The sequence below is a fragment of the Rhinopithecus bieti genome, unplaced genomic scaffold (assembly GCF_001698545.2).
Source record: "Rhinopithecus bieti isolate Rb0 unplaced genomic scaffold, ASM169854v2 scaffold_6945, whole genome shotgun sequence".
In the NCBI taxonomy this organism is placed as follows: Eukaryota; Metazoa; Chordata; class Mammalia; order Primates; family Cercopithecidae; genus Rhinopithecus; species Rhinopithecus bieti.
This window is the reverse complement of record NW_016805531.1, coordinates 1,629,517-1,644,540: the sequence shown is the minus strand read 5'-3', so window position 1 is coordinate 1,644,540 and position 15,024 is coordinate 1,629,517. Positions and strand designations below refer to the sequence as shown.

Below are 15,024 nucleotides of genomic sequence, written 5' to 3'. Positions count from 1 at the left end.
ATATAACATGTGAAACACTTAAATCTCTGCCAGTGTTGCATTTTTTATCAAATAGATGTGATATCATAAACAAAGAGGAATGGAACTATAATAAAATCAATCTTTAATTCTTGAGGGGATGGAGGGTGCAAGGCTGGAGGGGGAGGTAGTGTCTTGGTCATTCAAATGGTGAATCTAGTAGAATTCATATATAAAGAAAAATAGCATATTTTTAGCCCCTGTCTTATAATTCTTTTTTAAAATCAGGTATTGATTACTGGTTGATAAATCTCATTTTAACATGCACTTGAGTACACTTAGCCTCATATGCAGGGTTTGGGTAAAGTATGAAAATACAGCATTATATATGCGCTGTTACTTGTGAGCGTTCTTCATTAGTGTGAGATGGACCTACCCAATGCTACTGTAAAGATTGACTTCCGACCAGTTAGAGCAGTGGTAAGAAGGACAATTTGTCAATGTCAAGCAGCCCTGTGCAGTGGAATGTTCCATGCTGATGGAGGTTCTAAATCTGTGCTGTCCAACCTAGTAGCTTAGCATATGTGGTTACTGAGTACTTGAAATGTGGCCAGTATTTGTGAGGACTTACTACACTGGGCAAAGCCATCTACAAGGCCACCCCTGCTGCTGGCACCACTGTAAGAGGTCAGGCTGTGGCTCTGAATACAGCAATTCCATGAGGTATTTAACTGATTAAAAGATAAGACATGCCTTGTATATTTTGTGTATCTACCCTGGGGCTTCACAGAGAGTTGAACTCACACTTGATCACCCAATCAATCACAGATCTAGTTTGAGGTCTGTTTTCTGATTTAGAAACTATAATAAGCACATCCATTGACTGCTAAAAAGCATCAGCACTTGGCTTATGTGGACAGACTTCTCTTACATTTTCCTGGTGCTTTTGAGCCTTATTCAGTTAATCCCCAATATGCCTTTTTTTTCTTTTTGAAAGGGATAAGATTGTCATTCCCATTTTCAAGGTACAGAAATTAAGATGAGTGTGAGTGTGACAACTGTGGACATATAAATGACAGTCAGTTCAAAGATCAGGGCTAATTCACATTCTCACACTCATGCCCGATGCACAAGCTAACACCCTCTGCAAGAGGGTTGAAAAGGGAGTATCGGTGTTCAATCAGTGAGGATGGCCTCTCTCCAGCACTTCATGTATAATGAGGAGAAACAAAAAAGGTAGAATAATTACAGTGTCCAGGAATACGTGCCAAACTTCTAATGAAAAACAGAACATTCAGTGACATCAGTCGCATGCTGAGCCATCATAATGAACATGCCAAATCAATTATTTGAAAAAACAATCCATGGGCTGAATTGACAAGGTGTAGGCTGAAAGCAACCAAAAGGATGCATTCAGAGATGCTACAAGGAACTAACCTGATGTGTCCAAATGGTACCCATCTAGGTTTCTGGGCATCTTGCCAGATCTACACCTGCGGACTGGCAGAGAGTCTCTGGGGAGAATTTGTTTATTTCTTACTTTGGAATGTCTTCATATTGAGCTGTGGTTGTATATTGGGAGTTAAACACAGTTACAGTTTTTCCACGGCTCCCTATGGTTGGGAGATCTTTAGGAGTCGGACTATCTTAAAGAATGTTTTCTGATCATTTGAGCTGCCTAGCCTTCTGTGAGGCATTAGAGTAAGCACACACAAAAAAATCTGTTGAAGAAGCAAATGTGGTGATCGCCCCAGCGTCTTATCCTAAGTCAGGTGGCAGGGCCTTGCCAGACATTTGCAACTGTTAATGCTAATAAGCGTAGTAAAAGCATATATACCTTCTTAGCATTTGCAAATCAGGTTTTCAAATAAGAAGATTATAGCATTCTTTAACCATTCTCAAAGGAGCATTCCATGGGTTTGGGAGACAGCTTTGGAAAGTGTAATAATAGAAATGGAACCCTTGGAGTACTTTTGCAAATGTGAAAGTTTAGAGAGTTTTAGAGAGCATTTGGGATATGAATTAGGCTCCAAAGTTCAATGACATCTCAGGTTCAGAGACAGAGTCAGGCAATTTGGAGTTTTGTTGGTCTGTATGTTACTGGAGTGACTCATAAAATTGAGATCAATTCTTAAGATTCAATCTGATCTGATGATAGCCTCTTCTGGCTGCCCAATTAAGGCTTCACCCTGAAAAATTCCATCAGTTTTTCAGGACTTACTAAACTATTATTTCCAACTACCTATGGAACTTACACTTCATAGAGATAGAAATGATTGACATCATGTGGTTTGCTTAATTTACATGAATATCATAAATGAGAGAAAAGAGCAAAACACTAAAATGGAAGAAAACAATAGAGTTCAAATTATTTTAAATATGTGTACATATATAGGAGTCTAAAAAACATACAAAATATGGTAAAGATAAAACGAATTTTTGAACTGCTTCATTCAACACATTTTGAAAATTCCCTGTACATTTAGTTAACTGTGAAAAAGAAAAAAAAAAATCCTGGAAACAGCCCTCTGACTTTGTTTAGTTATCGAGTCTCAAGAAAAGATGAAGTCTTTATTTACCACTGAAAACAAACTCCTAGAAGTTTGATTTTGCTACAAGGAAGGTATCAATGATTATGATCGACCTTGACGTTCTTTGGTTCCTAGAGTGCCTAAATAAAATGTTTCTTTTTTTTTTTTTTTGCTGGAGATACTGGGAATAAACCGATGAAATGTGGAAATTATAAAAAACCAAAAGACAGAACTCGGGACAGAACTAGGACCCAGGCAGAACAGCCAGGCAATGGCAGAGCACGGTGTGGGTACATGGCTAGCGTCCAGAGCAAAAACTCAGAATGGAGATGCTATGGCAGCCTGGGCCTTCTCTGTGTCTCAAAGGGCAACCACACAAAAAACTGGAAAACCCCATTTTCTCCTTTGTCTTTTCTTTCCTAGATTCAAGAATAACAGAAAGGAAGCAGATGAAAAGAGAGCAGGTAGCTTTGAGGACAATGAGATTATTATGGTAATGACAACTTGGGAAAATATGAAATAATTAGTAGAGCAAACTCCTCTCCTCTGTGACAGCATGCCAGTTAAGGATGTCAGGAAAACCACACCCCTTTGCAAAGTTCCCTGCAATTCCTCCCCTCCCCTACTTTTAAAAGTAAATTTTCTCAATTTAACAAGTTCTCTTTTAGGAGAAGTAACTCTGCTCCTCCTTCTGTTGTAGCTATGGACTACCTTAAGGAGAGAGATGTTTTGGGGTAATCTCAACCACTCTAGCCAGCCAAAATGGAATTGGCATTTAATGGCCTGGTTGTATGTCATACCAGTTCATTAGGGTTTCCACAGTTCCAACTTACATCAAGAATGTCAATACCAAGACTACTCAATAGGAAGATCTTGTTTCCTGAAAATGAGCCTAGGAATCAAAAGGCATAAAGCCACCATAAAGAAAATTACCCCCATTGTTGAAAAAAATTAAGTTATTGCATAACTGGACATGTCAGAGGCATTCGAACCAGAGCAACTCCATTTTGAGTGAGGGCTAGGAAAATGAGGCTGGGACTTGCTGAGCTGCATTCCCAGAAAGTTAGGCATTCCTAGCCTCTAGATATTTACAGTTAAGGGAACAGATTGATACTGTTTACTAAACAGACCCAGACTTGGGTTGTCCTAATAGCCTGATATCTTGAGAGCAAAAGCATTCCTAATTTTGCTTGAAAGATAATAATATCGATTCTTATGAAAATTAAACCTTTATCAAAAACCTTTGTAGCAGAGCACATCTCCCCATAATCTTTTTTCATCATATACATATATGTGTGTAGATATATGTGTGTGTACATATATGTGTGTATATATGTGTGTGTGTGTATATATGTGTGTATATATATACACACAAGCATTGGACCTGGGGTGGACGTGTTCCTCCTACTTTTGGAAGCACCCTACTCTGTCTATGGAGTAGCTGTCCTTTCACAACGTTACCTTCTTAATAAACTTTCCTTTGCTTTGCACTGTGGACTCGCCCTGAATTCTTTCTTGCAAGAGATCCAAGAACCCTCTCTTGGGGTCTGGATCGGGACCTTTTCCTGTAACAGACGTGTGTCTCTTGGTTTTAGATTAGTCACCCACTGCCAGGGAATTAGGAGGTAGCTCTGGAGTTAGAATACTTTTACTGTACATATGAAATCTCCCCAGCTGAACAATTTCTAAATCCCCAGTATCTAAAATGTGTACCCTGGGAACACTGAAAACACATTGGTTACATTTTGAGACCCCTGCTGCACTGGGCCTTATACACATTTGGTGAGAATCAGGCCAGGCCCTAGCCTAACAAAGTTATTGCCCTGCGCCAGCATTGATGGTGGCCAAGAGCTACAATATTTTGCAGTTTTTCGCTTTGAATCTTTTATGCCTTTGCCAGTGATACTATCTTTTGCTTCTTTTCCTCTCATGTTTATTTGAACACCAGTATATTTAGGCAGTTATTTAGAAGACATACAAGAAAGATTCAGGTTAACTATGTTTGACAGAAATCTATAAGATAATCCCTGTATAAACGTGTCTAACAACTATTTGGTTTTGTTCACATCTGATTAAAACATAACAGGAAAAGTCACAGTTCATAAAACAACACAACAAAATTCTTGGCAGAATGGTTGAGTTTTAGAGCTTTGTGAAAAAACTCCCTTCAGTGTCGGAAGAACACTGAAAAAGGAAGGCAGGGAGTCTAGAAAGAATGAATTCCCCTTCAGCCCTATAATTAGAATCCTTCCACCATGTGAGTGGGAAAAAGCATGGGGAATGTGGCATGTTTGGAAATGTAAAATATCACTCTGAGGTCTTATATTTCCCTTAGGAGAGAAGGTAGCTTCCAGAAGCTTAGGAGGGACAGATTAATTACAGGCTTTCATTGGGAAAGCAGAAAGAGAATGAAGGATCTTAGAAACTGAACGGGAATGTCAGAAGACCCTGAACACTTCTCTAAGAGTAAGCAACTAGTTAAAAGACAGAAGGGCACGTAGAGAACATTCTGCTTCATAACTACGTTACCCTGACATCCCAAACAACGAAGTATGAGGGAGGCTAGGAAGCTCTGTACTCATGCTTAGCTGGACTCTTTGATAAAAGTTGAAGGAGATAGAAAGGAAAGTTGAATAGGAAGGAAAACTGGGAGGAGCTGGGGAGCAATGATAACATTTAAACACTAGTAAGCTAGGTACCTAAGTGTTTCTACATACTTAAAAGGATTGTCATAATATACAGCATAATATTATTTTGGTAAATAAATAATGATACACTTCCATTCTATAAGTATATGTATATTCTATGATTTATATAAGCACTGAGGAAATTATTGAAGGATAAATACCAAGTATTAACGTATGTTACTGAGTAAAGTGCGGGAAGTCAAAATGGTAATAACAATAGCAGAATGTGACAGGGAGGACGACCACAGTAAAGAGCGTGTATGATATCATCCCATTCCTGAGTACATATCCATATCTACATCTATATAGACACACAAATACTGTGTCTTTATATCAGGATAAAGAGATGTGTGGAGGATCAGCATATTTGGCTGTCTACCTACTAACCACCCACCCACCTATCCCTACTCTAATTTGCTGAGAGTGGTCAGCTCCACCTACTGAGCCTGAAAAGGCAAAATACTTCCTTTTCCAGTCTCTCCTACAGTGAAAGCATAGACACGTGACTCAATTCTGGCCAGTAGAATCTGAGCAAAAGTATGGGAGGGCTTTAAGGAAGGTTGTCTTTTCTAAGAAAAAGGGAATACATGAAGAAAAGTCTGCTTTCCGGTAGTGGAAGCAACAGATGGTGCATGGATCAGCAGCTGCCATCTTGGTACCACGAAAGCAGGCTGGGGGAAAGGTTCACATGCTGAAGATGGCATAGTAAAGAGATTGAGAGCTCTCAAGTCCTTAATGAGTATGTAGAGCTGCTAAACTAACCAACTTTGAAGACTCTCAGGTTTGGATTTCCTGTTACAGAAGACATGAATGCTTTTGTTTTGTTTTGTTTTGTTTTGTTTTGTTTTGAGACGGAGTCTCGCTCTTTTGCCCAGGCTGGAGTGAAGTGGCACAATCTCGGCTCAGTGCAACCGCTGTCCCCCAAGTTCAAGCAATTCTCCTGCCCCAGCCTCCCAAGTAGCTGGGATTACAGGCACAAGCCACCATACTAATGTTTGTATTTTTAGTAGAGATGGGGTTTTGCCATGTTGGTCAGTCTGGTCTCGAATTCCTGACCTCAGGGGATCCATACCCCTCAGCCTCCCAAAGTGCTAGGATTACTGCAGGCGTGAGCCACCGCACCTGGCGAATGTTCTTCTTGTCCCATTGTTGGTCAGGTATTGCTTCTTCTAGTCAAAAGCACCCTAACAGATAGAGTAAACAACATGTTCAAGATGGTCATCTCATAGTGGATGAATCAGGAGGGAAGATGGGGTGAAAATCTCCACCTCTCTCTTATCTATTTATCTGTCCTATATAATATGTTTACATTGGTGCTTTTCAAGCCTGGTTGTACATTAGAATCATCTGGCGAGGTTTTTAAAACCACCAAAGCCTGGACTATATCCCAGAATAATTAATCAATTAAATTAGCATCTCTAGGGTGGGCTCAGGCATTGGTATTTTAAAAGTGGTCTCCAAAAGATTTTGATGTACAGAGTTGAAATCCCTTGTTCCGTGTTACGTCTTCTCTACGTATTATAAAAATGCTCATGCGTGTATTTGTCATCTACTGCTACGAAATAAACTCTTGTATTAGTTTCATATTGCTGCATAACACATTAGCACAAACTTGGAGACTTATAACACTCATTCATTAGTTCACAGTTCTGTAGGTCAGAAATGTGGGCCGACTGGACAGGGTTCCCCACTCAGGGTTGCACAAATCTATAATCAAGGTGTTAACTGAACTGTGCTCTTATCTGGAGGCCCTGGAGAAGAATCTGCTCACAACTGTCTCAGACTGTTGGTAGAATTCAGTTTCCTCTGATTGTAGGACTGAGGTCCCAGTTTTCTTGCTGGCAGTTGGCAAGGGCTGCTCTTACCATCTAGAGGCTGTTTTACTTCTTGTCATGTGGCCCTCTACATCTTTAAGACAGTGCGGCCATATCAAATCCTTCTTTTCTTTTCTTTCTTTTTTTTTTTTTTTAAAGGAGTCTCGCTCTGTTGCCCAGAGTGCAGTGGCATGATCTCTGCTCACTACAACCTCCATCCCCCAGGTTCAAGCAGTTCTCATGCTTCAACCTTCTGAGTAGCCGGGATTACAGGCACGTGCTATCTCACCCAACACATTTTTTGTATTTTAGTAGAGACCTGGTTTCACCATGTTGGCCAGGCTGGTCTTGAACTCCTGACCTCAAGTGATCCACCCATCTGGCCTCCCAAAGTGCTAGGATTACAGGCGTGAGCCACCATGCCCAGCCTCAAATCCCTCTTATTCTTCATATCTCTATGAGTTTTTATTCTGCTACCAGCCAGAGAAAACTTGTTGCTCATAAGTGCTCACTTAAATATTTTATAAGATCACATAAGGATCCTATTAGAAGGTCAACGGACTTGGGGCTTTAATTATATTTGAAAAATCCCTTCACAGCAGTACCTAGATTAGTATTTAATTGAATAACCAGGCAATGGGAATCTTAGAAGGGCAATATTTAGGATTCTGTCTACCACAATACCCTCAAATTTGATGGCTGACAATAATAACCATTTATTTCCTTACAGTTCTATAAGTTAACCATTTGGCAGGGCTCCTTTGGGAGAGCTTACCTCTCCTCCACAGAGTGTCGACTAGGCTTACTTATGCATTTGTAGTCAATCCGTTAGTAGATTTGTCTGTGAGATTAGCTGTCCCAGATGGCCTCATATACCTGGGTCTTGGCTAGGATATGTGGGACAGACGGATCTCTATTGTCAAATGGTCTCTTTCACTGTCTCCCTGTGATCTCTTAACCTCAAACAGGCTGCCTAGACTTCTTTCAAAATGCAGTGTTCCAAGAGAGTGAGAGAGGATGCTCCCAGGCCTCATTAACAAGAGGCTTGGAAATCGCACAAAATCACATCTGCCACCTCTTTTTGGTCAAAGCAAGTCACAAAGCCAGTCCAGATCAGAAAGTAGGGGAAATGGACTCCACTACTTGATAGAGGAGCTGTAAAAAGTGTTTAGCTGTATATATCACAGTGAGTAATCAATATTTATGATGATATATTAACAAAGAGGTGTCTGAATGGTTTCAGAGGTGCAAAAAATCATGGGTAGATGGATTTGAGTTATTCCCAGCGACAACCCAACATAGTTCAGTTGGCTGTGACTGAGAAAATCGCAAGTGGTTAACTAAAATGGCATGTTAAGTTGTGACCATTAGATGCCAGTTATTCAGATGGCCAAAAACAAACAAAACAATCTGCTTCTACAAGTTTAACTTTTCAAACCTTAGAGTGGCTGCAAAAAGCTTACAATTTTAGGTCCAGCACTTTAAAGAGCACTGTTTCTTTCTCAGAGGGATGTTTAATAAATGAGAATGGGAACATTTCTCTTTCCTAGTTTGAAGATAGTCTTGTTTGCAATTAAGAACATGGAAGATGTTTGAGACTTTGCACTTTACAGAAATGACAAATAATTGAGCACATTTAGCTTATACTAATCTTATGAGGATACATTGTCTTCTAAAACTATACAACACCTTTAGACCATGTAAGCTGGGTAAAGTATATTTGTTTCCAGCAGTAAGCAATAGATTTAAGGCAACCATACCTATGTTTGAACTTAAAGCCCCTTGTTCATTGAAGTTTTGTTACTTTTTGAAAACAACAAAAGCTTAGACATACATCAGATTTATCACCAGAGCAATCCATCTTCTATTTAACCATCAGAATAATCTTTCTAAAACAGCCTTGACCACTAAATCACTCACGGATTACTTAAAATGCTTCAGTCATCCCCTATAGCAAAAAGAAAAAATAATAAAATGCAACATCCTTAGTCTCATATACAAGGCCCTTCCCAACATGGCTTCCATGTTGGGAAGGGGCTTACTATCGCCCATCCTTTCCCTAAATTGGCTTAGAAAACAGGATTATTTATTCAGTGATTTAGTTATTCATTCCTTCAAACAAGTATGCATTGAGGGCCTGTTATGGACCATATATAGTATTCTAGTAGCTGGAAATTTAAAAAATGATCAAAGTATTATTTCTCTCCACAATGGGGTCAAGGCTTATTGGAAAGACAAAGATAAAATAATGAATGGCAACTCGAGTACATTTTGTATGATGAAGATTCTTTAACCCAGATACCCTTTTGCAACTATTCATTTATTTAAATGTACATTTATTGAGTGTGTACTGTTGAGCCTCATGAGAGCACCCAGAGAAATCAGTGCAAATGCCTTGAGCTTAAGTTTTCCACTTTAACTGGGCTTTGATGATGAATAAAGAAACAAAAATGGAAAACACAGAATAGGCCAGGACAGTTTATGTATCTTTTCTTAAGCAGGGCCAATCCATGCAGAGGAAGGGTCTCTTGTCTGGGTAATTACATAGCACGCTGGAAAGTACCGCTGCTCTGTCACCAATGAGAAAGCACCTGGCTCAAGAACAAGCCAGGTTGTATACATTGGTGGGGCTGTGAAATGAACCAGTTGTTCCCTGAAACCAGTGGTGGCAGACATGGCCTCTGGTCTTGGAAGCACAAAGGACAAACTCACATTCTCTAAAATCTGTCCCCCTTCTGCTTTCTCATGTTTGCTGCCCCTGGTTCTTGGGAAAGGGAGAGAGAAGCAGTAGAACTGGGTTAAAGGGATAAAGTAAATAAGCATTGCTCTGGGATCACATTGTTTATTTTTTTCCCATCATTTCCCATCACGTCAAGTGATCCCTGGGATAAGACCGAGTGAGAGCTTGGGAAATCTAGGTTGAGCATGCATTTCTGACATTCCACAGAACCCCACTCCACTCCCATTTGCGCTTGCACTGAAATGCTCCACTCATAAAAAAGGACAACGGAAAACAAAAAAGAGAAAGTCAACAAAACAAGGAGAGAGAAGATACAGGTTAAAAGAGGAAAGGAGAAGAGCATGAGGGTGAAGATGGACAGATTCCTAGAAACAGCAAACTCTAAATCCTCTTCATGTGCCAGAGGCTCCAGTCAAACTAAGATTTCTCTTTCCTGCACATGCAATCAGGGTTTTTCAATCACCAGCCATTTGCTTCTCCCGTTTCATTCTCTCCACTTAAAATGTGCTTCTGCCCATCACTGCTACATGTCTGAATATCCTCTCTCTCCTTTGAGGTCCAGGGCACACACAGCCACCTCCTCTATGGCAGTTCCTTTGATCTGTTGGCTGGAAGCAATCTGGCCCCTGAGAACTTTTTAGTCTTTATCTGAACTCCTCCTATGATCCTTAAGACTTCTTACATTTCAGTCAAATTACGTGCATACGTGTTGTTTCCCATTCTTGACTGCAAGCCTATTGCTGGAAGACTCCCTAACTAACACACTTTTGTGATCCTCGATAGTGCCAAGCCTAATCCTGTACATAACAGACCCTCAAATAGCTCAAGGCCAGCAGACTGAAGGTTTTAGCTCAGTCCAGCCTCCCTGCCTCCCTCTCCACATGGCTTTCTCTGCCCCCAAGTGCCAGTAGCCTCACTCTCCTTTCTCTCTGGGGCCTGGAGTTGGTCATCACTCTCTGCTCTAACTGGATCCCAGAGAAAGCACTTCCCTTCTTGTTTCCCTACACCCCACTGACAGTTTTATAAATTCTCTATTAAACTCACTCAGGCTATCCTCATTTGCATGTGTTGTCAGTTTCTTGCTCAGATCCTAACTGACACAGAATTTCGTCAATGGCAACAGTTACAGCTACTAGCTGTTGAACCACTTTGTATACATTTTCCTCTTCTTTGTGTTTACAATAAACTAAGAGCTGGGTACTTTTAACCTAATTTTACTCTTGAGAGATTCAGTGAGGCTAAATAATTTATCCAAAGTTGCACAGCTTATAAAGTCTCAATTTAAATAGTACCTTCTCACAAAAGACCTTCCCTACTTAAAATAATCACTTCCTCCCTAGCCCTGCAGTCACTCTTTATCCCCTTCATAAAACACTCATCATCATCAGATATTCTCTTATTTGTTGGTATATTCGCTACTTGTCTTCTCCAACCAGAACGTGTGTTCTGCAGAAACGGGGCTCTGTTTCCTTCATGGCTCTATCCTCGTATCTGACGTTCAGGAAATATGTGTTGCATAAACAAGTGATTCTCCACCTTCAGTCCTGTGCTCTTCCCTCTACACCATGTCATCTGTCACAATAGCCTGGGATTATTTCCTTTCCATTTGCATCAACATCTTCAAACCCAGATTAGAGATCAGTCAACTCTATCCATATCAAATTCATATCAACTCTTTGTACCAAATTGAGTCCCAAAATTGATTTTGATGCCTTCAAAGGAAAATTAAAGAGCCAAGGAGTAGTGTGTGTGTGTGTGTGTGTGTGCGCGCACGTGTGTTTGTATAGGGGTGGGGGAGAGGCAGGGAAGAGAAGTGGGAGGAGGAGGAGAGAGAGGGAACAGGAGGAGACAGGGAAATTCTCCAGGGCTGCAGCTGTACTGAGAGCTGTTTGTGGGCCTCTGATAAGGAGCAACAGGCCTGAGCACATGCAAAGCCTGGTGAATTGCTGTCTGAATTGCATTAAAGATTGTGGTCCTCTGGTAACTCACAGAGCAATGCAAACTCTTCAAAGACCTGTGCCTTAAAGAAACAACAAAGTATAACTAGTCATAATTTAATAATAAATACATTTAATAAATAACCCTGCAAAAATTTAAAACCAAACAACTCACTATTTTGAAAAAAATTAAACAGGAATACCATAGGTAGTGTATATTCCGTAAACACTTTACAATCTATTCTGTTTCAGAAAAGTTTCACATTCTCTATTAAATTTACTGCTTGTAATTATACAATTTCACCTTTAAAATATGTTCACATTTCACAATTTCACATTTAAAATATTTTAAAATTTCAGTATAAAAGATTTCAAGTTCTTATAATCTTTAGTCATTTTCAAAACAATCAATTTTGGACATAAAAATTATTGTCCATTTCTTGTTCCATAAACTACTCTTTCCGCATAGAGCTGGTCCCTGCCTGCTGGATGTTTGTATGAACTCTTGTTCTGAGCTTTCTCTGTTTAGAAAGCACAGGATTAAGTTAAACTGTCATTTCACCATTGTCTATTCTCTGTTCCCCACTTCAAATTTCCCATGTACATCATTATAAGGGCATTCCCGGGAGCTTTCCAACAATCATAAGCTGTAGTTCTCCAGGCTGCAAGTCCTAAGGGGAGGGAAGGAACCTTGACCAGCACTCAGCAAATTAATGGCACTCAAAACTATCAAGTCGTCTGGCTGGGTGTACTCAGGGCTTCCTCAAGAGGCTAAGCAACTCCCTTCTATCATATTGTTTTCTTTCCATATAAAAGAAGTTCTGGCCTGTTGGCAGGCTCATAATTTTGATACTGTGTTAACTGGATAACAACAAGGACCTGTTGCTCCTTAAAAACTGCTTCTTAGAAGACTGGTACAGTGACTCACGTCTGTAATCCCAACACTTTGGGAGGCTAAGGCAGGAAGATCACTTGAGGCCAGGAGTTCATGACCGGCCTGTGCAGCACGGCAAGACCCTGCTTCTACAAAAAAAAATTTTTAAAAATTAGCTGGTGTAGTGGCTCACACCTATAGTCTCAGCTACTTGGTTGGGAGGCTGAGGCAAGAGAATCACTTGAACCCAGAGGTTGAAGATTATCAGCGCGCTATCATCGTGTGACTGCACTCCAGCCTGGTGACAGAGCAAGACCCTGTCTAGGGAAACAACAGCAACAACAACAACAACAAACTGTTTCTGGATGAATATGCAAAGGGGGAATTAAGCCCCTGAAATTAGCACAGACCAGAACAGGTGTTTGCAGGGAAACATCATAGTTTCAAACGAGAAAAATGGGACAGGAACAGACCTGAGCAACTCTGTCTGTTCATACATAGAGTGATGAAACCAATCGTTACTGAAAAAGGACCAGTGGTTAAAGATGAACACCACACCTGTGTAAGTGATAAGGTGACTCTTTAGCAAACCTAGGTAATTTATATAAAGTGTTGTTTTTATTCTTGTCAAATCCTTATTTGTACTGTACCTAAAATCCTTGTATATTCCATAGAGATACTGTTCATCAGAAGTCCTTGAAACCTCTGAAGTGACCACATTATCATCATTTTTGGAGAGGAAGAAACTCCACGCTGCAGATGTCCCAAAGATGGACCATGGCATCTATCCCTCACCCTGACAATGAGGATGCAACTCAAGAAGGGTCACATACTACTGTGGATAACTTGGCTTTTCAGGGAATCTCTGGGCTGAGCCCATCTGTAACAGCAGGTTCATGGCTATGCCCAGATCTCCAGGGGTGGTTTTAAAAGGGGGAGCCTCACAGAATCTGCATAAAAATTGTGCCTGTCAAAGTGATTTGCCCTCTCTTGAAATAACATCACTTTGTGTTTGGGCCAATAAAACTTTAAATTTTTTCTTTAAAGGAAATAAACACAATAGTGTGTTTTGAACTATCCTCTTACATTATCTTCCAAACAAATTCTAATCATGACCTTGAGAGGAACACATTTTATGTCCCAGTTGTGGATCCAAAAAAAAGTTACCAAAGAATGGGGATGCAAAGAGTATTACATAGAACATCGAGCTCAATGAGTTTTTTGTTTGTTTGTTTGTTTATTGTTTTAATGCGGCATGGTGTAGGTTGATGTGCACAGGACTAGGGCTCAGGAGACTTGGAGCTACTTTCAAATTTGCCATGCAAGTTTACAGTTTCCGTTTCCCAAGAAACAAGAGGTTGCATCAACTAAGATAACATTTATTTCATGTCTTTGCTCTTGTGATAGTTTTTGCTGGCGGGTGAGAGGCTCCAAAGCCAGTGTGCCTGCAGTTGCATCATGAACTCTGCCACTTATTAACCGATATGCTGTATGAATTTGCCCTCTGCCAAAGACTAAACTATACTGTTTCCAAATCTGTTCAATGGAGTCAATAACCATATACATTTCTCTCAGGGGACTTGTGAAGATTAAACTAGTGTTTAGGCAGCATTGGCACTAGTAAGTACCCTACAGATATTAGCTATGATATTTTACTTATTGTTATTTTGTCTTCATTGAGGAAAGCTAAACCAAAGCTTCTCATGGTGAGGGGAAAATTCAGGCAGAATGATTGTAAAAGTGCGCACACAGGCATGGGCTTGACTAGTAAGGTTTTTGAGTAGGGGCTTCCATTTTCTAATACCTGAATGATGAAAACATGAATGTCCTTGAAATGCTGCACAGGCTTTCACAGATGCAACCTTCTTCCCAGGGAAGTCACTTCTTTCTGGATAAACAAGTCAGGCCCTATCCAGTGGCAGCACTCCAAGTGAAGCCTCTTTTTTTGGTGTGATAGGAGTCTGAAATAAGCATTTCAATTAGATTCATTAAGACAGTTATTACTTGGTAATTGAATAGCAACAGATTGCAAAGGAACACTTATTGAGGTCTAATAAGTATGTAGAAGAGAAATCTTCTCCTTCTGTAATTCCATCAGCTATAAACCAGTGTAATTAGATTCTTACTAACACATTCAAATTGAAGGGAATGTTGAGGCATATAATTGGCACTTAGGGAGATACCTGTATTGTGTTAGGGTGCCTTCCATTTACATACTTATTAAGTGTCAGTTTAAGCTGTTAAATAATTGAGACTACTGGACAGTAGTAGGTCAAGTAGTTAAGCAAGAATTAAATTCTTAGACATATAAATAAATCAGGGTCAGATATAGCTTAAAATACAAAATGCAACTTTGTTGTGTCCATAACTTTGCCTCAATACACATACTATTTTGATGCTTCTCATGCACAAATTCAGGACTCTAAATTGATTTTCTCAAGTATAATAGGTACGTTTACTTATTTACTCATTCATTCATTCAG

General features: G+C 39.9%; 1 long non-coding RNA gene across 2 annotated transcripts in view; it reads right to left on the bottom strand.

Annotated features, from left to right (window-relative positions):
• LOC108530116 (uncharacterized) overlaps positions 1-15,024 on the bottom strand; it is a 71,898-nt gene that overhangs the window by 2,407 nt on the left and 54,467 nt on the right. For both annotated transcript variants that reach the window (XR_001885759.1, XR_001885758.1), the window contains exon 3: positions 14,346-14,502. This is a non-coding gene — a long non-coding RNA (uncharacterized LOC108530116). The remainder of the gene's footprint in view (positions 1-14,345; positions 14,503-15,024) is intronic.